General features: G+C 51.7%; 1 long non-coding RNA gene across 1 annotated transcript in view; it reads left to right on the forward strand.

Annotated features, from left to right (window-relative positions):
* The window catches only part of LOC126942416 (uncharacterized), a 183,158-nt gene extending 162,916 nt beyond the window's left edge, over positions 1-20,242 (forward strand). The window contains exon 2 of the long non-coding RNA XR_007721561.1: positions 20,086-20,242. This is a non-coding gene — a long non-coding RNA (uncharacterized LOC126942416). The remainder of the gene's footprint in view (positions 1-20,085) is intronic.
* Positions 20,243-21,959: the final 1,717 nt, after the last annotated feature.

The raw sequence follows: 21,959 nt of genomic DNA on the forward strand, positions 1-21,959 counted from the left end.
TTTCACTATGTTGCCCAGGCTGCTCGTGAACTCCTGGGCTCAAACGATCCTCCTGTCTCAGCCTCTCAAAGTGCCGGGATTACAGGTGTGAACCACCTACCCAGCCTAGAAAAAGAGTTCTTTTCTTTTCTTTTTGAGACAGCATCTTGCTCTGTCGCCCAGCCTGGAGTGCAGTGGTACGATCTCAGTTCACTGCAACCTCTGCCTCCCAGGTTCAAGCGATTCTCCCGCCTCAGCCTCCTGAGCAGCTGGGATTACAGGTGTGCACAACCACACCCAGCAAATTTGTGTAGTTTTAGTAGTTTCGCCATGTTGGCCAGGCTGGTCTCGAACTCCCTATCTCAGGTGATCTGCCCGCCTGGGCCTCCCAAAGTGCTGGGATTACAGGTGTGAGACACCACGCCCGGCCACAAAGAGATTTCTTTTTTTTTTTTTTTTTTTTTTTTTTTTTTGAGACGGAGTCTCGCTCTGTCGCCCAGTCTGGAGTGCAGTGGCTGGATCTCGGCTCACTGCAAGCTCCGCCTCCTGGGTTCACGCCATTCTCCTGCCTCAGCCTCCCAAGTAGCTGGGACTACAGGCGCCTGCCACCTCGCCCGGCTAGTTTTTTTTTTTTTTTTTTTGTATTTTTTAGTAGAGACAGGGGTTCACCGTGTTAGCCAGGATGGTCTCAATCTCCTGACCTCGTGATCCACCCGTCTCAGCCTCCCAAAATGCTGGGATTACAGGCGTGAGACACCACGCCCGGCCACAAAGAGATTTCCTATAAGGAACTGACTCTGACTTTCCCAGTCATGGAGAAGTCCCGTGATCTGCCTGCCACTGGCAAGCTGGAGACCCAGGAAAGTCCTGCGGTGTCGTTGGAAGCCCTGAGAGACAGGGCTGATTCCAGTGTGTGTGTAGCCCTGAGAACCAGGAGCACCATGGGCAGGAAGAGATCAAAGCCCCAGCTTAGGGGGGTGGGCAGAAGGTGAGTCAATCTAACTTTCCTGGGCCTTTCTGTTCAATTCAGGCCCTCATGGGACCTGCTCAGCCCATCAATGCAAATGCTAACCCCTTCCTCAAACAACCTCACAAACACACCCAGAAATCATGTTTAACCAGGTATCTGGGTATCCCTTAGCTTGGTCAAGTTGATACAGAAAATTGGCCATCACAAGGGCCAGGCACGGTGGCTCATGCCTTCAATCCCAACACTTTGGGAGGCCAACTTGGAAGGATCGCTTGAGCCCAGGAGTTTGAGACCCGCCTGGCCAACGTGGGGAAATCCTGTCTCTACTAAAAATATGAAAATTAGCCGGGCATAATGGCATGCACCTGTAGTCTCAGCTATGTGGGAGGCTGAGGGGGGATGATCACTTGAGTCCGGGAGGGGGAGGTTGCAGGCAGCTGAGATCATGCCGCTGCACTCCAGCCTGGGCAACAGAGCCAGACCCTGCCTCAAAACCTTTTGTTAAAAAAGACCAGGCACTGTGTTTCATGCCTGTAATCCCATCACTTTGGGAGACCAAGGTGGGCGAATCACCTGAGGTCAGGAGTTTGAGATCAGCCTGGTCAATATGGCAAAACCCCATCTCTACTAAAAATACATAAATTAGGCCGGGTGCGGTGGCTCACGCCTGTAATCCCAGCACTTTGGGAGTCCGAGGCGGGTGGATCACTAGGTCAGGAGATCGAGACTATCCTGGCTAACACGGTGAAACCCCGTCTCTACTAAAAATACAAAAAATTAGCCGGGCGTGGTGGCGGGCGCCTGTAGTCCCAGCTACTCAGGAGGCTGAGGCGGAAGAATGGCATGAAACCAGGGGGCAGAGCTTGCAGTGAGCGGAGATTGCGCCACTGCACTCCAGCCTGGGTGACAGCGAGACTCCGTCTCAAAAAAAAAAAAAAAAAAAAAACACCCATAAAGTAGCCAGGTGTGGTGGTGCATGCCTGTAATCCCAGCTACTCAGGAGGCTGAGGCAGGAGGATTACTTGAACCCCAGAGGCAGAGGTTGCAGTGAGCCAAGATTGCGGCACTGCACTCTAGCCTGGGCAACAGAAAAAAAGTTCTATGGTTTTAACTATTGCCTTTAGGGCTTTGATCCATTTTGAGCTCATTTTTGAGCATGGTGGGAGGTAGGGATCCAACTTCATTCCTTTGCCTGTGGATGCAAAGTCATTCTAGCACCATTGGCTGAAGGTGTCCTTCTATCCCCCGTTGAATGATCTTGGTGCCTGTCAAGGACAGAATGTTCGTGTCTCCATAAAATACATATGGTGGCTGGGCACGGTGGTTCACACCTGTAATCCCAGCACTTTAGGAGGCTTAGGAGGTGGGCAGATCACCTGAGGTTGGGAGTTCGAGACCACCCTGGCCAACATGGTGAAACCGCATTGCTACTACAAATACAAAAATTAGCCAGGTATGGTGGTACATGCCTATAATCCCAGCTACTTGGAAGGCTGAGGCAGAAGAATTGCTTGAACCTGGGAGGCAGAGGCTACAGTGAGCCAAGATCACACTCCAGCCTGGGCAACAGAGTGTTGTCTCAAAAAAAAAAAAAATCTTGTGAAGTTTTAAACTCCCAGTGTGATGGTATTAGAAGATAGGGCCTCAGCTGGGCATGGTGGCTCATGCCTGTAATTCCAGCACTTTGGGAGGCCAAGGTGGGCAGATCACAAGGTCAGGAGATTGAGACCATCCTGGCTGACACGGTGAAACCCCGTCTCTACTAAAAACACAAAAAATTAACCGGGCATGGTGGCAGACGCCTGTAGTCCCAGCTACTCGGGAGGCTGAGACAGGAGAATGGCGTGAACCTGGGAGGCAGAGCTTGCACTGAGCCGAGATCGCGCCACTACACTCCAGCCTGGGCAACAGAGCGAGACTCTGTCTCAAAAAAAAAAAAAAAAAAGGATAGGGACTCTAGGAGGTGATCGCAGTTGGATGAGGTCATGAGGGGAGGACCCCAAGATGGGATCACTGCCCTTATAAGTACACCATCCAGTGCTTTGAGAGGCCAAGGTGGGAGGATTACTTGAGGCCAAGAGATTGACATCAGCCTGGGCAACATAGCAAGATGCCTCCCTACCAAAAATAAAAACAAAAATGTAGCCAGGCATGGTGGCACACACCTGTAGTCCTAGATGCTTGGAAGGCTGAGGTGTGAGGATCGCTTGAACCCAGGAATTCAAGGCTGCAATGAGTTAGGAGCTAGAATGGGGCCATTGCACTCAAGCCTGGGCCACACAGTGAGACCTTGTCTCTGAAAAGTAAATAACTAAACAAATACATTCTGTTATTTATCTTTTTATTGTTAATTTATAAGAGTTCTTTTTCTATTCTGGATACAAATCTCTTATCAGATACATGATTTGCAAATTGTTTCCTCCCATTCTGTGAGTTGTGTTTGTTTGTTTGTTATTTTGAGGTGGAGTCTTGCTCTGTCACCCAGGCTGGAGTGCAGTGGCATGATCTCAACTCACTGTAACCTCCGCCTCCTGGGTTCAAGTGATTCTCCTGCCTCAGGCTCCTGAGTAGCTGGGATTATAGGCACCTGCCACCACGCCTGGCTATTTTTTATATTTTTAGTAGAGAGGGGTTTCACCATGTTAATTAGGCTGATCTTGAACTCCTGACCTCATGATCCGCCTGCCTTGGCCTCCCAAAGTCGTGGGATTATAGGCGTGAGCCACCGCACCTGGCTCAAATGTCTTTTAAGTATAAGTATGTGCCATGCAAAATTTGAGACATACTTAGGCAGAAGCAGTATTTTTTTATCTGCAGTTTATGTTTTTTTTTTTTTTTTTTTTGAGACGGAGTCTCGCTCTGTCGCCCAGGCTGGAGTGCAGTGGCCGGATCTCAGCTCACTGCAAGCTCCGCCTCCCGGGTTCACGCCATTCTCCTGCCTCAGCCTCCTGTGTAGCTGGGACTACAGGCGCCCGCCACCTCGCCCAGCTAGTTTTTTGTATTTTTTAGTAGAGACGGGGTTTCACCGGGTTAGCCAGGATGGTCTCGATCTCCTGACCTTGTGATCCGCCCGTCTCGGCCTCCCAAAGTGCTGGGATTACAGGCGTGAGCCACCGCGCCCGGCCTGAATCCAGCAACTCTTTACTGGCATCTAGTGGGTAGAGGCCAGGGATGCTGCTAAACATCCTATGATACATGGGACAGTCCCCCACAAAAAATGAACTATCTTGCCCCAAACGTCAACATGCTGAGGTTGCAAAACCTTGGTGTGAAATAAACACAGGATACCATCAGTGAACAAACAGTGCGCAGCAATTCTGAGAGCAGGTGGTATCAACCTATTTTCCAGAGGGGGAGACTGAGACTTGTACAGAGACGTGGGCTGTCTTTAAATCTGGCATGTGACTTGGGAAGTGGGATTCACCTGGAGACTAAAAAAATCACCCAAAAGAAATTGTCAGCTGGGCACAGTGGCTCACACCTATAATCCCAGCACTTTGGGAGGCCTAGAAGAGAGGACCGCTTGACCACAGGAGCTCGAGACCAGCCTGGCCAACGTGATGAAACCCCGTCTCTACTAAAACTACAAAAATCAGCCAGGTGTTGTGGCGCATGCCACAAGTGGCATGAAATCGCGCCACTGCACCTCAGCCTAGGTGATGATAGAACGAGATTCTGTCTCAAAAAAAAAAAAAAAAATATATATATATATATATATATATATATATATATATATATAGGCCGGGCATGGTGGCTTATGCCTGTAATCCCAGCACTTTGGGAGGCCAAGGCGGGCGGATCACAAGGTCAGGGAGATTGAGACCATCCTGGTTAACATGGTGAAACCCCATCTCCACTAAAAAATACAAAAAATTAGCCAGGCGTGGTGGCAGGCGCCTGTAGTCCCAGGTACTCGGGAGGCTGAGGCAGGGGAATCACTTGAACCTGGGAGGCGGAGGTTGCTGCAAGCCGGGATCTAGCCACTGCACTCCAGCCTGGGTGACAGAGCAAGACTGTGTCTCAAAAAACAAAAAAAGAGAGAATTTGTCCCAGCAGGAACAAAAGGACTTTCAAAGGCACCGAGACATCCACTGGATGCAGATGTCTCAGATTCAAGGGGCACAGTCTCTGAGGATCACCCTCCACCTCCACTCAGGCACTCAGTTTAAGAGAATCCTAGGTGGGCTCAGTCATTTGCATTTATTTATTTTTATTTTATTTATTTATTAATTAATTATTTATTTATTTATTTATTTTGAGACGGAGTCGCCCAGGCTGGAGTGCAGTGGCCAGATCTCGGCCCACTGCAAGTCCACCTCCCAGGTTTACGCTATTCTCCTGCCTCAGCCTCCCAAGTAGCTGGGACTACAGGTGCCCGCCACCTCGCCCGGCTAGTTTTTTTGTATTTTTTAGTAGAGACGGGGTTTCACCGTGTTAGCCAGGATGGTCTCGATCTCCTGACCTCGTGATCCACCCGCCTTGGCCTCCCAAAGTGCTGGGATTACAGGCTTGAGCCACCGCGCCCGGCCTTTTTTTTTTTTTTTTTTTTTTTTTTTTTTTGAGACGGAGTCTCGCTCTGTCGCCGGGGCTGGAGCGCAGTGGCCGGATCTCAGCTCACTGCAAGCTCCGCCTCCCGGGTTTACGCCATTCTCCTGCCTCAGCCTCCTGTGTAGCTGGGACTACAGGCGCCCGCCACCTCGCCCGGCTAGTTTTTTGTATTTTTTTAGTAGAGACGGGGTTTCACCGTGTTCGCCAGGATGGTCTCGATCTCCTGACCTCGTGATCCGCCCGTCTCGGCCTCCCAAAGTGCTGGGATTACAGGCTTGAGCCACCGCGCCCGGCTTTTTTTTTTTTTTTTTAAGACAGAGTCTCGCTCTGTCACCCAGGCTGGAGTGCAGTGGCATAATCTCGGCTCACTACAACCTCCGCCTCCCAGGATCAAGCAATTCTTGGGCCTCAGCCCAAGTAACTGGGATTACAGGTGCCCACCACCACGCCTGGCTAATTTTTTGTATTTTCAATAGAGAAGGGGTTTCACCATGTTGGCCAGGCTGGTCTCGAACTCCTGACCTCAGTTACCTGAGGCAGATTACTCTGCCCACCTCGGCCTCCCAAAGTACTGGGATTACAGGCATGAGCCACCGCATGCGGCTGGCATCTGCATTTAATCCCCCCTCCAGAGGGATTTTCTAGTATGTCGTATGGAGAGGCTGAGAATAAAAATAATGCTTCATCTAGTCGTCACTGGAGGATCCGTGACCACTTTTGTTTTCTTGGCTACTAGTTATTTTTTCTCAACCTGTCTTATGGTGCTGATTCTTTTTCTAGCTATTTTTAAAAACCTAACAAACAGGCCGGGCGCGGTGGCTCAAGCCTGTAATCCCAGCACTTTGGGAGGCCGAGGCGGGCGGATCACAAGGTCAGGAGATCGAGACCACAGTGAAACCCCGTCTCTACTAAAAATACAAAAAATTAGCCGGGCGTGGTGGCGGGCGCCTGTAGTCCTAGCTACTCAGGAGGCTGAGGCAGGAGAATGGCGTGAACCCAGGAGGCGGAGCTTGCAGTGAGCCGAGATCGCGCCACTGCACTCCAGCCTGGGCAACAGCGTGAGACTCCGTCTCAAAAAAAAAAAAAAAAAAAAAAAAAAAACCTAACAAACAATACAGTGGTCTTCTGTATCAACGGGCCCTGCACCTTCAGATGCAACCAAGTGGGGATTAAAAATATTTGACAGGGGCCAGGTGCAGTGGCTCACGCCTGTAATCTCAGCACTTTGGGAGGCCAAGGCTGGAGGATCGCTTGAGTCCAGGAGTTTGAAAACAGCCTGGGCAATATAGTGAGACCCTGTCTCTACAAAAAAATTTGACATATTAGCTGGGCGTGGTGATGTGGTCCTGTAGTCCCAGCTACTCAGGAGACTGAAGTGGGAGAATCAGAACTGCAGCCTGGGTGACAGAGCAAGACCCTGTCTCAAAAATAAAAATAAAAAGCTGGGCTGGGCATGGTGGCTCACGCTTGTAATCCCAGGACTTTGGGAAGCCAAGGCAGACAGATCATCTGAGTTCAGGAGTTTGAGACCAGTCTGGCCAACATGGAAAATCCCTGTCTCTACTAAAAATACAAAACATTAGCCAGACGTGGTGGCGGGCGCCTGTAGTCCCAGCTACTTGGGAGGCTGAGGCAGGAGAATGGCGTGAACCTGGGAGGCGGAGCTAGCAGTAAGCGGAGATTGCGCCACTGCACTCCAGCCTGGGTGACAGAGCAAGACTCCGTCTCAAAACCAACCAACCAAACAAACAAACAAAAAAATATATAATACACACACATATATAAATTAGCCAGGTGTGGTGGCGAGTGCATGTGATCCCAGCTACACAAGAGGCTGAGGCAGGCAAATCACTTGAACTCAGGAGGCCGAGGTTGCAGTGAGCCAAGATCACACCATTGCACTCCAGTCTGGGTGACAGAGCAGGACTCCATCTCAAAAGATAAAAAGGAAAAAAAAAAAAGAAAAACCGAGATGTGTCGCTGTTAGTTCTTGAGCCTGGGAAGTTCAAGATGAAAGTGCTGGCAGACGTATGACACATGACTGTGTTCAAACCACAGAGGATGGAGCTAGTGAGTCTGGGTCAACTACATCACGTCTGAACTCACATATCTGCCCAGCCATATGCTTGCTGTGTGACCTCTTTCCAATGTCTTGGCCTTTCTGTGCCTCACCTGAGAAATGGAATCTAGTGACACCCCCAAAACCCCAGAGAGTGATACATGAGGGGCATATGGTGGCACCTGGCAACTGACCAGCTGCCACTGAGCAGCAGTTGTTTATGAATGTTTGGGTTCTTTTCTTTGTCTAAATTGTGACAATTTATTATTGAATATATATTTTTTGAGACAGGGTCTTGCTCTGTCGCCCAGGCTGGAGTGCAGTGGCACCATGATGGCTCACTGCAGCCTTGACCTCTTGGGTTCAAGCAATCTTCCTGTCTCAGCCTTTCAAGCAGGTGGGACTACAGACATGGGCCACCATGCCTGGTTAAATTTTTTACTTTCTTTTTTTTTTGAGACAGAGTTTCGCTCTTGTACAGGCTGGAGTGCAATGGTGTGATCTCAGTTCACTGCAACCTCCACCTCCCGGGTTCAAGCGATTCTCCTGCCTCAGCCTCCCGAGTAGCTGGGGTTACAGGCATGCGCCACCACACCGGCTACTTTTGTTTTTTGTTGTTTTTTTTTTTTTTTTTTTTGAGATGGAGTCTCGCTCTGTCACCCAGGCTGGAGTGCAGTGGCGGGATCTCGGCTCACTGCAAGCTCCGCCTCCCAGGTTCAAGCAATTCTCCTGCCTCGGCAGCTGGGACTACAGGCGCCAGCCACCATGCCCGGCTATTTTTTATATTTTTGTAGAGACGGGGTTTCACCATGTTAGCCAGGATGGTCTCGATCTCCTGACCTCGTGATCCACCCACCTCGGCCTCCCAAAGTGCTGGGATTACAGGCGTGAGCCACCGCATCCAGCCTAATTTTGTATTTTTAGTAGAGATGGGGTTTCTCCATGTTGGTCAGCCTGGTCTCGAACTCCCAACCTCAGGTAATCCACCCATCTCAGCCTCCCAAAGTGCTGGGATTATAGGTATGAGCCACCATGACTGGCCAATTTTTTACTTTTTTGTAGAGACAGAGCCTCATCATGTTGTCCAGGCTGGTCTCAAACTCCTGGGCTCAAGTGATCCTCCTGCCTTGGCCTCCCAAAGTGCTGGGATTACAGGCATAAGCCACTGCACCTGGCTCATTATTGAAACTTTTTTAAAGTTTCAGACAACACTGAAGTCTCCGTCTCTCTCTCCCAGTCTAGGCCGGGTTCCAGATAGAGTGAGGCCAACCTTGCCAGGCATGGTGGCACGCAATTATAGTCCCAGCTACTCAGGAGGCTGAGGCAAAAGGATCCCTTGAGCCCAGGAATTCTAGATCAGCCTGGGCAACATAGCAAGATCCTATCTCAAAAAAAAAAAAAAATTAAAAGAGTCTGGGCACTGTGGCTCATGCCTGTAATCCTAGCATTTTGGGAGGCCCAGGTGGGTGGATCACTTGAGGTCAGGAGTTCAAGACCAGCCTGGCCAACCTGGCGAAACCCTGTCTCTACTAAAAATACAAAAAATTAGCCAGACCTGGTGGTGCTCTCCTGTAGTCCCAGCTACTTGGAAGGCTGAGGCAGGATAATCGCTTGAACCCGGGAGGTAGAGGTTGCAGGGAGCCAAGATCACGCCACTGCACTCCAGCCTGGGCAACAGAGCAAGACTCCACTCAGAAAAAAAAAGAAAAGAAAAAAAAAATTGAATGAGGCCAGCCCTAGCACTGTCTGCTTGGAGACCTAAATCAGCCTGGTCACGCCCCTGAGCCTGGAGTCCTAAATTTATAACCTACGCTGTGTCTGCTCTCAACGTAGCCTGGCCCCTCCTTGAGTTCCACATCAGCTTCCCCAGGTCCAGGAAAATGGAATTTTTCCTTTGTACCAAGAGAGGTCCCTCGAGGGTAAGCGTTGGCCCTGGCCGCTGCAGAGAAATTCCATAGCTTTGGGAAAAGGATATTTAGGATCTTGCGGCTGCTTCTCCCAGCCCAGGCTCGGGTCTCTTTGAAATCCACTTTGTTGGCAGGGCACAGTGGTTCATGCCTATAATCCCAGCACTTTGGGAGGCTGAGGTGGGCAGATCACTTGAAGGTCAGGGGTTCGAGACCAGTCTGGGCAACATGGTGAAATCCCGTCTCTACTAAAAAATACAAAAATTAGCCAGGCATGGTGGTGGGCACCTGTAATCCCAGCTACTTGGGAGGCTGAGGCAGGAGAATCACTTGAACCAGGGAGATGGAGGTTGCTGTGAGCCGAGATCATGCCACGGCACTCCAGGCTGGGTGACAGAGCGAGACTCCATCTCAAAAAAAGAAAAAAAAAAAAAAAAAAAAAAAAGGGAACCCTTTTTGTTGAGCTCCCAGCTTCCACAGATGTGGCCCTTGCGGTGACTGCCCTTGCAGAGGTGTGGCCAGTTCGGGTGGACCCAGGGCCCTCTGTGTGGGGCACTCCTTCCCAGGAACAGTGGGCGTTTGTGAGTTCCTGTGGGCCCCTCCTCTGTGGCCCCATTCCTGTTTCAAAGGAGCCCCTTGTGGGATCTGGATACATAGCCAAGCCTCAGGCACACCCAGCCATGCTGGTAGTGAACAGAAAAATAGGTGTGTGTGTGTCTGTGTTAGAGCTCTCCTTGCTTTGAACAGTGTCTTTGAAGGGGATGGTGGGTGTGTGTAAACCTCAGGTGGCGGAGGGCAAGCCGGCAGCCACCTCGATTCTACGATCACAGGTTGCTTTTTTGAGGATGTGCTAGCGTGTTGGGGAGGTGGGTTTTGGCTTGGCCTCAATGCTTCGGTTTCCGCAGAGACTCAAGGCTGCTACTGAGGGTGGTAAAGGATGCTGACAGTGTCTAGGGAGGAAGGTAGCCCCTGGGGACCCCTTGAAATTCCTGAGCCAGGCTTCAGGCTGGGATGTATTTTGTTTTATGTTTTTGTTTTTGTTTTTGTTTTGAGACAGAGTTTTGCTTTATCTTCCAGTCTGGAGTGTAGTGGCGCGGTCTCAGCTCACGGCAACCTCCACATCCAGGGTTCAAGCGATTCTTCTGCCCCAGCCTCCCTAGTAGCAGGGATTATAGGCGTGCACCACTACGCCCAGCTAATTTTTTGTATTTTTAGTAGAGATGGGGTTTTACCATGTTGGCCAGGCTGGCCTCAAACTCCTGGCCTCAAGTGATCCGCCCACCTTGGCCTCCCAAAGTGCTGGGATTACAGGCATGAGCCACCGTGCCCAGCCTGGGATATATTTTGGATGGAAGTTCACTGTGGCTGTTTTTTTATTGTTGGTTTTCTTGTTTGAGACAGGGTCTCGCTCTGTCACTCAGGCTGGAGTGCAGTTACGTGATCATAGCTCACTGCAGCCTCGACTTCCTAGGCTAAAGGAAGTCCCACCTCAGCCTCCTGAGTAGATGGGACTACAGGCATGGGTCACCACACCGAGATAATGTTTTAAATTTTTTGTAGAGACAGGGGTCTTGTTATGTTGTTCAGGCTGGTCTCAAACTTCTGGCCTCAAATAATCCTCCTGCCTCAGTCTCCCAAAGTGCTGGGATTACAGGCATGAGCCACCACATCTGGCTACTGAGGCTGTTTTGGAAGGTGTGATGGCGGGAAACCAAATGCACTTTCCTGTGGGCACTGTGGACCCCCACCCTCTATACACATCGAGGTGGGTGTCACTGTCCCCAATTCACAGACGACCATGTGGCCTCATGTAGCCGACATTCTAGTAGAGAGAAGGACAATAGGCAAAGCCATCAGGCATAAGAAACTGGTGTCACGTGTTACAAAGCGATAAGATCAAACGAGAGATGTTCGGGCTCTCACCTGTAATCCCAACTCTTCGCAAAGTTGAAGCAGGAGGATCACTTGAGCCCAGGAGGTCAAGACCTGCCTAGGCAACATGGCAAAAACCCATCTCTACAAAAAAAGCAAAAGTTAGTGGGATGTGGTGGTGCGTACCTGTAATCTCAGCTACTCAGGTGGCTGAGGCGGGAGAATCGCTTGAATTCGAGAGGTGAAAGTTGCAGTGAGCCGAGATTGTGCCACTACACTCCAGCTGGGGTGACAGAGTGAGACTCTGTCTCAAGAAGAACAACAATGAGGCCTGGTGCGGTGGCTCATGCCTGTAATCCTAGCACTTTGGGAGGCCGAGGCAGGTGGATCATCTGAGGTCAGGAGTTCCAGACCACCCTGCCCAACATGGTGAAACCCCGTCTCTACTAAAAATACCAAAATTAGCCGTGCGTGGTGGTGGGCGCCTGTAGTCCCAGCTACTTGGACAGGAGATTTGCTTAAATCTGGGAGGCAGAGGTTGCAGTGAGCCGAGATCGTGCCATTACACTCCAGCCTGGGCAACAGAGTGAGACTCTGTCTCAAAAAATATAAATAAATAAATAAGAGTGAATCCTTCATGGGAGGGGATGCGAATGAGCAAACCACAGGTCCAAGCGCCCTCTGCAGGAGCAACCACATGTAGAAGGCACCCCCATGGTGTCCCTGGAGGTGTCTAGATGGGAGACAAGCTGGGGTCTTGTTCTAGGCCTCACATTGAACTGACCCCGGGGGACCCAGACCCGTCAGTGAGAGAGGTTGGTGACCACCAAAGCCTGAAACCTGCCTGTGCCACCACGGTTTCGGCAGGAATCTCTGCTCAGGGTGAAGGCAATTTCCTCAGACACACCTGAGCACATCAGCTGATTTCCTGGGCTTGGTACCACGCAGCTTCTACTGTCCAAGCTGTCCAAAGAGGGGCCGTGTATCCCATTGGCCAAACTCATTGCAATGAACCCAGCTTTGTTCCAGGCTGGGCACGGTGCCTCCCACCTGTAATCCCAGCACTTTGGGAGGCCAAAGCAGGTGGATCACTTGAGGTCAGGAATTCGAGACCGGCCTGGCCAACATGGTGAAACCCCTCCTCTACTAAAAACACAAAAATTAGCCCAGCGGGATGGTGGGTGCCTATAGTCCCAGCTATTCAGGAGGCTGAGGCAGGAGAATCGCTTGAACCCGGGAGGTTGAAGTTACACTGAGCCGAGGTTGTGCCACTGCACTCCAACCTTGGCAACAGACCAAGACTCCATCTCAAAAATAAAAACAAAAACAAAACATAGCAGGACTGTTTGTTTGTTTGTTTGTTTTGAGACAAGGACTCTGTCACCCAGGCTGGAGTGCAGTGGCACGATCGTGGCTCATGGCAATCTCTGCTTCCCGGACTCAAGCAATTCTCCAGCCTCAGCCTCCTGAGTAGCTGGTACTACAGGCATGAGCCACCAAGCTGGGCTAATTTTGTTTGTTGTTTGTTATGTTTTGTAGAAACAGGGTTTCACCATATTGCCCAGGCTGCTCTTAAACTCCTGAGCTCAAAGAGATCCACCCACCTCAGCCTCCCAAAGTGCTGAGATTACAGGCGTGAGCCACAGTGCCAGGCCAATAACGGCACTGTTTAAAATACTGAAAATGGAAGCAGGCGCGGTGGCTCATGCCTGTAATCCCAGCATTTTGGGAGGCTGAGGCAGGCAGATCACCTGAGGTTGGGAGTTTGAGACCAGCCTGACCAACATGGAGAAACCCTGTCTCTACTAAAAATACAAAATTAGCTGGGCATGGTGGCACACGCCTGCAATCCCAGCTACTTGGGAGACTGAGGCAGGAGAATCACTTGAACCTGGGAGGCGGAGGTTGCGGTGAGCCAAGATCGCGCCATTGCGTTGCAGCCTGGGTGACAGAGCAAAACTCCCATCTCAAAAAAATAGAAAAATAATAAAAATAAAAATAAAAAATAAGCCAGGCATAGTGGCGTGCACCTGTAGTCCCAAATACTCAGGGGGCCGAGGCAGGAGGATCATTTGAGCTCGGGATGTCGAAGCTGCCATGCAGTGGCATGATCGCGCCACTGCACTCTAGTCTGGGTGCCAGAGAGTTACCCAGCTGCCCCCCTAAAAAGGCTGGGCTCGGTGGCTCACGCCTGTAATCCCAGCACTTTGGAAGACCAAGGTTGGCAGATCACTTGAGGTCAGGAGTTCGAGACCAGCCTGGCCAATAGGGTGAAACCCCATCTCTATTAAAAAATACAAAAATTAACCGGGCGTGGTGGCATGCACCTGTAGTCCCAGCTACTCGGGAGGCTGAGGCAGGAGAATCACTGGAACCTGGGAGGTGGAGGTTGCAGTGAGCCGAGATCGTGCCACTGTACTCCAGCCTGGGCGACAGAGAGAGACTCTGTCTCAAAAAGGAAAAACAAAACAAAACAAAACAATACAAAAATTACTGGGGTGTGCTGGCATGCACCTGTAGTCCCAGCTACTTGGGAGGCTGAGGCAGGAGAATCTCTTAAACCCGGGAGGGGGAGGTTGCAGTGAGCCGAGATCGCGCCACTGCACTCCAGCCTGGGCGACAGAGTGAGACACCGTCTCAAAAATAAAATAAAATAAATAAAAGGAAATTAAATAACCAAAAAGTAGAAATGATCCAAATGTCCTCAACAGATGAATGGATAAACAAAATGTGGTCCATCTATGCAATGGAATGTGATTCAGCCACAAAAAGGAATGAAGCACAAAACAAAAACAAAAACAAAACAAAACAAAAGAGGAAGAATGCACTGCTCCCTGCTACAGCGTGGACGAACCCCAAAAACATGTGCCAAGTGAAAGATGCCAGACACGAAATGTCACATAGCGTGTGATTCCATTTGTAGGAAACGGCCAGAACAGGCAAATCCATAGAGACGGAAAGCAGATTTGTGGTTGCCAGGGCCTGGGGAGGGGAAGGGGGAGTGACCGCTGATGGGAACGGAGCGTCTGTACGGGGTGACGAAATAGTCTGGAAGTAGATCGAGGTAGTGATTGCACAACATGGTGTGTGTACTGAATACCATGGAATTTTGCACTTTATTTTATTTTATTTTTTTGAGACTGAGTCTCACTCTGTTGCCCAGGCTAGAGTACAGCCTCCTGGGTTCAAGCTCCTGGGTTCAAGCACTTCTCCTGCCTCCACCTCCTGAGTGGCTGGGATTACAGGCACGGGCCACCACACCAGAAAACCGGTTTTGGAGCCCCTCTGTGTGTTGGGTTCTGACCCTATCACTTATTCCTTTGCACAATCTCAGGCAAACCGCTGCCCCCCAAGCCTCCATGTTCAGCTCTGGGATGTGGGGTCACATGAAGCCCCCCTTCCACCTTTCCACGAGCTCCCAAAGAACAGTGACAGATCCTCCTTGTTCCCATTTGTGCCCCAGCACCCGAGGCAGAAATGGGCACATTGTGGGAAAAGAGTAGATTGTTGAATGAATAAACAATGGAAAAATGCATCACTTCCAAGGTTGAGCTGCCAACCTCTATTTTTCCCTCCCCTTCCCTCCCCTCCCCTCTTCTCCCCTCCCCTCTCCTCTCCTCTCCTTTTCTGAGGCAGAGTCTTACTGTGTCACCCAGGCTAGAGTGCTGTGGTGCGATCTCGGCTCACTGTAACCTCTGCCTCCCAGGTTCAAGAGATTCTTGTGCCTCAGCCTCCTGAGTAGCTGGGATTATAGGCAGGTGCCAGCACATCAGGCTAATTTTTGTGTTTTTAGTAGAGATGGGGTTTCATCATGTTGGCCAGCCTGGTCTTGAACTCCTGACCTTAGGTGATCCATTCGCCTCAGCCTCCCAAAGTGCTGGGATTACAGGCATGAGCCAATGTGCCCGGCCCCCAACTTCTACTTTTTGAGGGAGTTGCTCTCTGGTCAGGGGGACGAGGGAAGCGGAAACTTTCCTTAGCTGGAAAAACCCTGCAGAGGCCGGGAGCAATGTCTCATGCCTGTCATCCTAGCACTTTGGGAGGCTGAGGCAGGAGGATCACATGAGCCCAGGAGTCCAAGACCAAACCGGGCAACATAGGGAGATCCCATCTCTATAACAAGTTTTGAAAAGTTAGCCGGGCACGGTGGCAAGAGACTGTAGTCCCTGCTACTTAGGAGGCTGAGGCAGGAGGGTCACTTGAGCCCAGGAGGTGGAGACTGCAGTGAGCTGAGATCGCACCACCGCACTCCAGCCTGTCCAGCCTGGGTGACAGAGCAAGACCCTCTCTCAAAAAAAAAAAGAAAAAAGAAAAAAGAAAAACCCTGCAGAACCTGGACCTCCAAGGAGGGCATGGGCGGGCGGGCCGGGTCCAAGCCATTCAGCAAGAGGAACAGGGGTATGACAAACCCTTTCCCCTCTGTGGTCAGACTCCCGGCCCGGAGAGCCATAAAACAGCCCTGCTCGGACTGGAAACATTTTCCTTTCATGTGTTTCTGGAGGCGCTGGCAGGGCCCACGAGGAAAATTCCAGCGGAATAAGAAGAAATGCCTTCAGCATCCACCGAGGGCCAGGAAGGGGGTGGTCAGGCCGGGAAGGGGTGGTCAGACCCAGGCCTCGGGGGAACCCGGCTGTGCTGCGGGGAGGCCTGGAGGCCCAGGCAGGGCCAGGCAGCTGTCAGCGCATTATCTGGGTCTGGGAGGCTCCTGTGGACGGATGGACCTCCCCAGCCCCGTGGTGGTGAGGACAGCGGGTGGCCTGGCCTGCTGGAGACAGCTCTCCTCAGGAATTCACATAAAACTGCTTTGAGATGTGTCTACCACGCATGTTGAGTCCATGGAGTTCCCAGGTCTGGGAGGGAGGCTCTCGGTACCTGGCGCGGGACGACGGGGTGCAGGTCTGATGTGCCTTCTGCTCACACACCTCCCATGGCTCCCCATTGCCCGGGGATGGAGTCCAAGTCCCGTTGTCCCAGGGCTTGTGGGCCTTTCCAGCAGTATGGCCCTTTCTCCCCTCACCCTGTGTGAGTTGGGCCCCTCTACACACAGTTCCAGAAACGCTCCATTGTTCTCTGTCACCTCCAAGCTTTTACACACGCTGGTCCCCCACCCGAGCACCCTCTGAGGCCTCTTACCAGGCCAATTCTCATCTCTCCTTCAGTCGCAGCATAGCAGTCCCTCCTGCTGACCCTCCATAGCTGCCTGTGCGCCTCCATCATGACTCAAACCATTCTAACATTTGTTTATTTTATTTATTATTGTTTTTTATTGTGTTTATTTATTTTTGAGACGGAGGCTGGCTCTGTCACCCAGGCTGTAGTGCAATGGTGTGATCTCAGCTCACTGCAACCTCTGCCTCCTGAGTTCAAGTAATTCTCCTACCTCAGCCTTCCAAGTAGCTGGGATTACAGGCACCTGCCACTATATCCAGCTACTTTTTTGTAGTCTTAGTAGAAATGGTGTTTCTTTTTTTTTTCAGACGGACTCTCGCTCTGTCACAAGGCTGGAGTGCAGTGGTGTGACCTCGGCTCACTGCAACCTCCGCCTGCTGGGTTCAAGCAATTCTCGTGCCTCAACCTCCCAAGTGTCTGGGATTACAGGCACGCACCACCACACCCAGCTAATTTTTGCATTTTTAGTAGAGACTGGGTTTCACCATGTTGGGCAGGATGGTCTCAATCTCCTGAACTTGTGATCCACCCACCTTGGTCTCCCAAAGTGCTGGGATTACAGGCATGAGTCACCGCGCCCAGCCAAAAAAGGGTTTTGCCATATTGGCCAGGCTGGTCTCGAACTCCTGACCTCAGCCCCACCTCAGCCTTCCAAAGTGCTGGGATTACAAGCATAAGCTACCACACCTGGCCTAATTTTTTTTAAGAGATGAGGTGCCATGGCTCACACCTGTAATCCCAGCACTTTGGGAGGTCGAGGCAGGCAGATCACGAGGTCAGGAATTCGAGACCAACCTGACTAATTTTTTTTTTTTTTTTTTTTTTTTTTTAGAGGAGTCTCGCTCTGTCACCTAGGCTGGCATGCAGTGGCACAATCTCAGCTCACTGTAATTTTTGCCTCCCGGGTTCAAGCAATTCTCCTGCCTCAGCCTCCCAAGTAGCTGGGACTACAGGCACACGCTGCCACACCTGGCTAATTTCTTTTGTATTTTAGTAGAGACGGGGTTTCACCATGTTGCCCAGGCTGGTCTTGAACTTCTAGTCTTAAGAGATCCTCCCACCATGGCCTCCCAAAGTGCTGGGACTACAGATGTGTGCCACTGTGACCAGTGTGCCACTGTGACCAGGCTATGCTGTGGGGAGGCCTCGAGGCCCAGGAAGGGTCAGACAGCTGTCAGCACATTATCTGGGTCTGGGAGGCTCCTGTGGACAGATGGACCTCCCCAGCCCCGTGGTGGTGAGGACAGCGGGTGGCCTGGCCTGCTGGAGACAGCTCTCCTCAGGAATTCACATAAAACTGCTTTGAGATGTGTCTACCACGCATGTTGAGTCCATGGAGTTCCCAGGTCTGGGAGGGAGGCTCTCGGTACCCTGGCTCAGTACCCTGCCATTTATTGAGGGCGAAGTTCTGGGTTGTAGGCCGGGTGTGGTGCCTCACACCTGTAATCCTAGCACTTACAGAGAGGCCAAGGTGGTTGGATCACTTGAGCCCAGGAGTTTGAGACCAGCCTGGGCAACATAGCAAGACCTTGTCTCTACAAAAATATAAAAATTAGCTGGACAGGGTAATGTCTACCAGGGTAATGTGGTCCCAGCTACTCGAGAGGCTGAGGAACACCCAAGCCCAGGGTGTTGAGGCTGCAGTGAGCCGGGATTGCACCACTGCACTTCAGCCTGCGCGACAGAACGAGACTCCGTCTCAAAAATACATACATACATACATACATACATACATAAAGTTCTGGTTGTAAATCCTGGGGCATTGCTGGGGGAGGTCTGGGGCTCTCAGAGGGTATATGTTTGTGAAACTTTGTTGTGATGGCCAGCATCCTCCTTTGTCCCCAAGGAGACAATCTCACCTAGTATATGCCAGGCACAATGTCATGAACTGGGGATAAACTACGTTCCCAACCTCTTGAAAATGTAGCCGAGAAGATAATTTCCGAGAGTGAGTTTTTGAAAGAAATACCTGGATGTAGGTATTTTTGCCCATGGGTTGGGAAAGATCTTCTGAGATGTTGACATTTAAGCCAAGTCCTGGGTCACAGAAGGGTATTATGTAAATATGAAGGAAGGGGCTGGGCGCGATGGCTTACACCCATAATCCCAGCACTTTGGGAGGCTGAGGTGGGCGGATTGCTTGAGGTCAGGAGTTCAAGACCAGCCTAACCAGCATGGGGAAACCCCGTCTCTGGCCTGGGAGCCCTACAGAGTGGGGCCAACCTTGACTCGCCTCATGGGACCCCACCGCTTGGGCCAGGGCTTGTCATGCAGGTAGATGCTGCACTTGACCTTGAATGTGGATGCGATTGTACAGCAATGTCCTGTGTTCCAGACGGGAAACTGAGTCTCCCCTTGTGCCCGGAGAGATGCGGGGACCCTGCTCTGTGGACTTCTGATCCGGCCACTCCGCAGGTCTCAGGCCTGTGGGCTGGCAGGGGCCCCAGGGCCTGTTTTTTCCGCCTGGTGCTGGGATTGACGTCTTGAAGGGACAACGCCTTGGTGCTGGTGATTATTTTTTTAACCTTTGCAGTTTCAGCCAGACACTCGAAACCAAAGCCGTTCTGCCCCCCAGCCCCAGCCGGGCCACAGCCAGCGAGGCCACATGGAGGCCTGACCTGTTGGATGCTGAGCCACTGGCCTCCCCAGACCGCACGGTCCCAGCGCTGGGTCCAACTCCACATCTGGACTTTTCAAATTGGTCGTGGTTTCCAACTGGAACAAAAGGACCCGGGATGGGGAAAACATGGGGTCCCCCCACCCCACCCCGCTTGTTTGCACAAAGGATGGGGGTCAAGAGCTCAGCCAGAGCCCCCTGCCCACCTCCTTGCAATGGACACAGCCCAGGCCTGGAAGTCACAGGCCACTCTTTGCCCACAAGGTCCACGGTTCCATCTGGAGCCCGGCCAGCCCAGACCAGACACCTCAGCAACAACATGGCCAAGGTGGGATTCATGGTTTTCCGCCAACATCTCTTCAAGTCTTCCTGTGTTGGGCAACAGCTCTACCAACCACCCTGTGATGCGTTCAAGATCCGGGCAGCGTCTGAGACTCCTCCCTCCCTTCCTCCACAAGCTCATCGGCAGCTCTAGTCCTCTCAGGCTTCAAAACAAACAAATCCAACCTCTCCTCCCCACCCTGTGGCCCTGCCCTGGCCCTGACCCGACCAGCTCTTGCCTTGATATTGCCTGGCCTCTTCCCCATTGCAGCCACAGGAGATGTCTCAAAATCCTAAATCATGTTCCTCCCCTGCTCACACACTCTCCGTGGCTCCCTATTGCTCTCAGAATAAAAGCCACCTCCTTGCAGCAGCTTGCAAGTCCCCCATGTGATCTCAGCTTGGCCCATCTCTCTAACCCATCTCCCCGCTCCTCCCTCACTCTGCTCCAGTTACATCGGCCTCCTCACCTCCTCCAACAAGAAAATTACTTCCGGCCGGGCGCGGTGGCTCAAGCCTGTAATCCCAGCACTTTGGGAGGCCGAGACGGGCGGATCACGAGGTCGGGAGATCGAGACCATCCTGGCTAACACAGTGAAACCCCGTCTCTACTAAAAAAAATACAAAAAACTAGCCGGGCGAGGTGGTGGGCGCCTGTAGTCCCAGCTACTCGGGAGGCTGAGGCAGGAGAGTGGCGTGAACCCGGGAGGCGGAGCTTGCAGTGAGCTGAGATCCGGCCACTGCACTTCAGCCTGGGCGACAGAGCGAGACTCCGTCTCAAAAAAAAAAAAAAAAGAAAATTACTTCCAGGGCCTTTGCACAAACCCACCTCTCTGCCTGAAGTGCCCTTCCTTAATTTTTTTTTTTTCTTTCTTTGGAGACAGGATCTCGCTGTGCTACCCAGGCTGGAGTACAGTGGCACGATCATAGCTCACTGCAACCTCCGACTCCCCAGGGTAGGCATGGTGGCTCATGCCGGTAATCCCAGCACTTTGGGAGGCCAAGGAGGGCGGATCACCTGAAGTCAGGAGTACAAGACCAGTCTGGCCAACATATTGAAACCCCGTCTCTACTAAAAATACAAAAATTAGGGTGCGGTAGCGGGTGCTTGTAATCCCAACTACTTGGGAGGCTGAGGCAGGAGAATGCCTGAACCCATGAGGTCAAGGTTGCAGTAAGCTGAGATTGCGCCACTGCACTCCAGCCTGGGCGACAGAGTGAGATTCTGTCCCCCTGCCCCCCGCAACCCCAAAAAAAGTCACTCAGAGTAGCCTGTGGTGTCAGAGACCCACTAAGGCAAGAGTCTAGATGGGGATTCAGTTTCCATCAAGTTCGCCTGCACCACGAGTTACTGACACCATCCTCCTTTGGCCCCTGCCCCTGCAACCCCCAGAGGGGACTCAGGCTCCTGGCCCGGCCAATCAAAGCCCTCCACCCACCGACTACAGTGATTGGTTCAGGGCTGAGCCTGTGAGAGTCAGCCCTGAGATCTTTGCTGAGTTAGTCAGGGAGAGGGTGTTTCCCGACTCAGTGAGCTGGAGGAATTTCAGCCTGGCATTTCAGGGGTCCCTCCTTGCTATTCAGAAAAGGCAGGCAGACTGGGCGCGGTAGCTCATGCCTGGAATCTGAGCACTTTGGGAGGCCGAGGCGGGAGGATCACCTGAGGTCGGAAGATCAAGACCAGCCTGGGCAACATGGTAAAACCCCATCTCTACTAAAAATACAGAAATTAGCCTGTTGTGGTGGCAAGAACCTGTAATCCCAGCTACAAGGGAGGCTGAGGCAAGTGAATCACTTGAACCGGGAGGTGGAGGTTGCAGTGAGCTGAGATTGTACCACTGCACTCCAGCCTCTTTTTTTTTTTGTAGAGATGAGGTCTCAATATGTTGCCCAGGCCAGTCTGGAACTGCTGGGCTCAAGCGATCCTCCCGCCTCAGCCTCCCAAAGTGCTGGGATTGCAGGCGTGAGCCACGGTGCCCAGCAATGCCCATGTTTTTACTACACTGCAGATGAGAGACGCCCTCCCTGAAGCTGCCAGGGTGGGTATTGGGAGGATTAGAACCTCATTCTCTTGCCTTCTGCTTTCTCATATGTAAGATGGAATGAGGTAATCAAACAAACGGAACCTAGCCAAAAAAAAAAAGTGCTGGGGCGGTGGCTCAGGCCTATAATCCCACCACTTTGGGAGGTTGAGGTGGGCGGATTCTCTGAGACCAGGAGTTCGAGACCAGCCTGGCCAACATGGCAAAACCGTGTCTCTACTAAAAATACACAAATTAGTTGGCTGTGGTGGTGTATGCCAGTAGTCCCAGCTACTTGGGAGTCTGAGGCAAGAGAATCTCTCTTTTTTTTTTTTTTTTTTAGACAAAGTCTCGCTCTGTCACCCAGGCTGGAGTGCAGTGGTGCGATCTTGGCTCACTGCAACCTCTGCCTCCTGGGTTCACGCCATTCTCCTGCCTCAGCCTCCTGAGTAGCTGGGACTACAGGCATCCACCACCATGCCCGGCTAATATTTTT

The sequence above is a fragment of the Macaca thibetana genome, chromosome 19 (assembly GCF_024542745.1).
Source record: "Macaca thibetana thibetana isolate TM-01 chromosome 19, ASM2454274v1, whole genome shotgun sequence".
Taxonomy (NCBI): Eukaryota; Metazoa; Chordata; class Mammalia; order Primates; family Cercopithecidae; genus Macaca; species Macaca thibetana.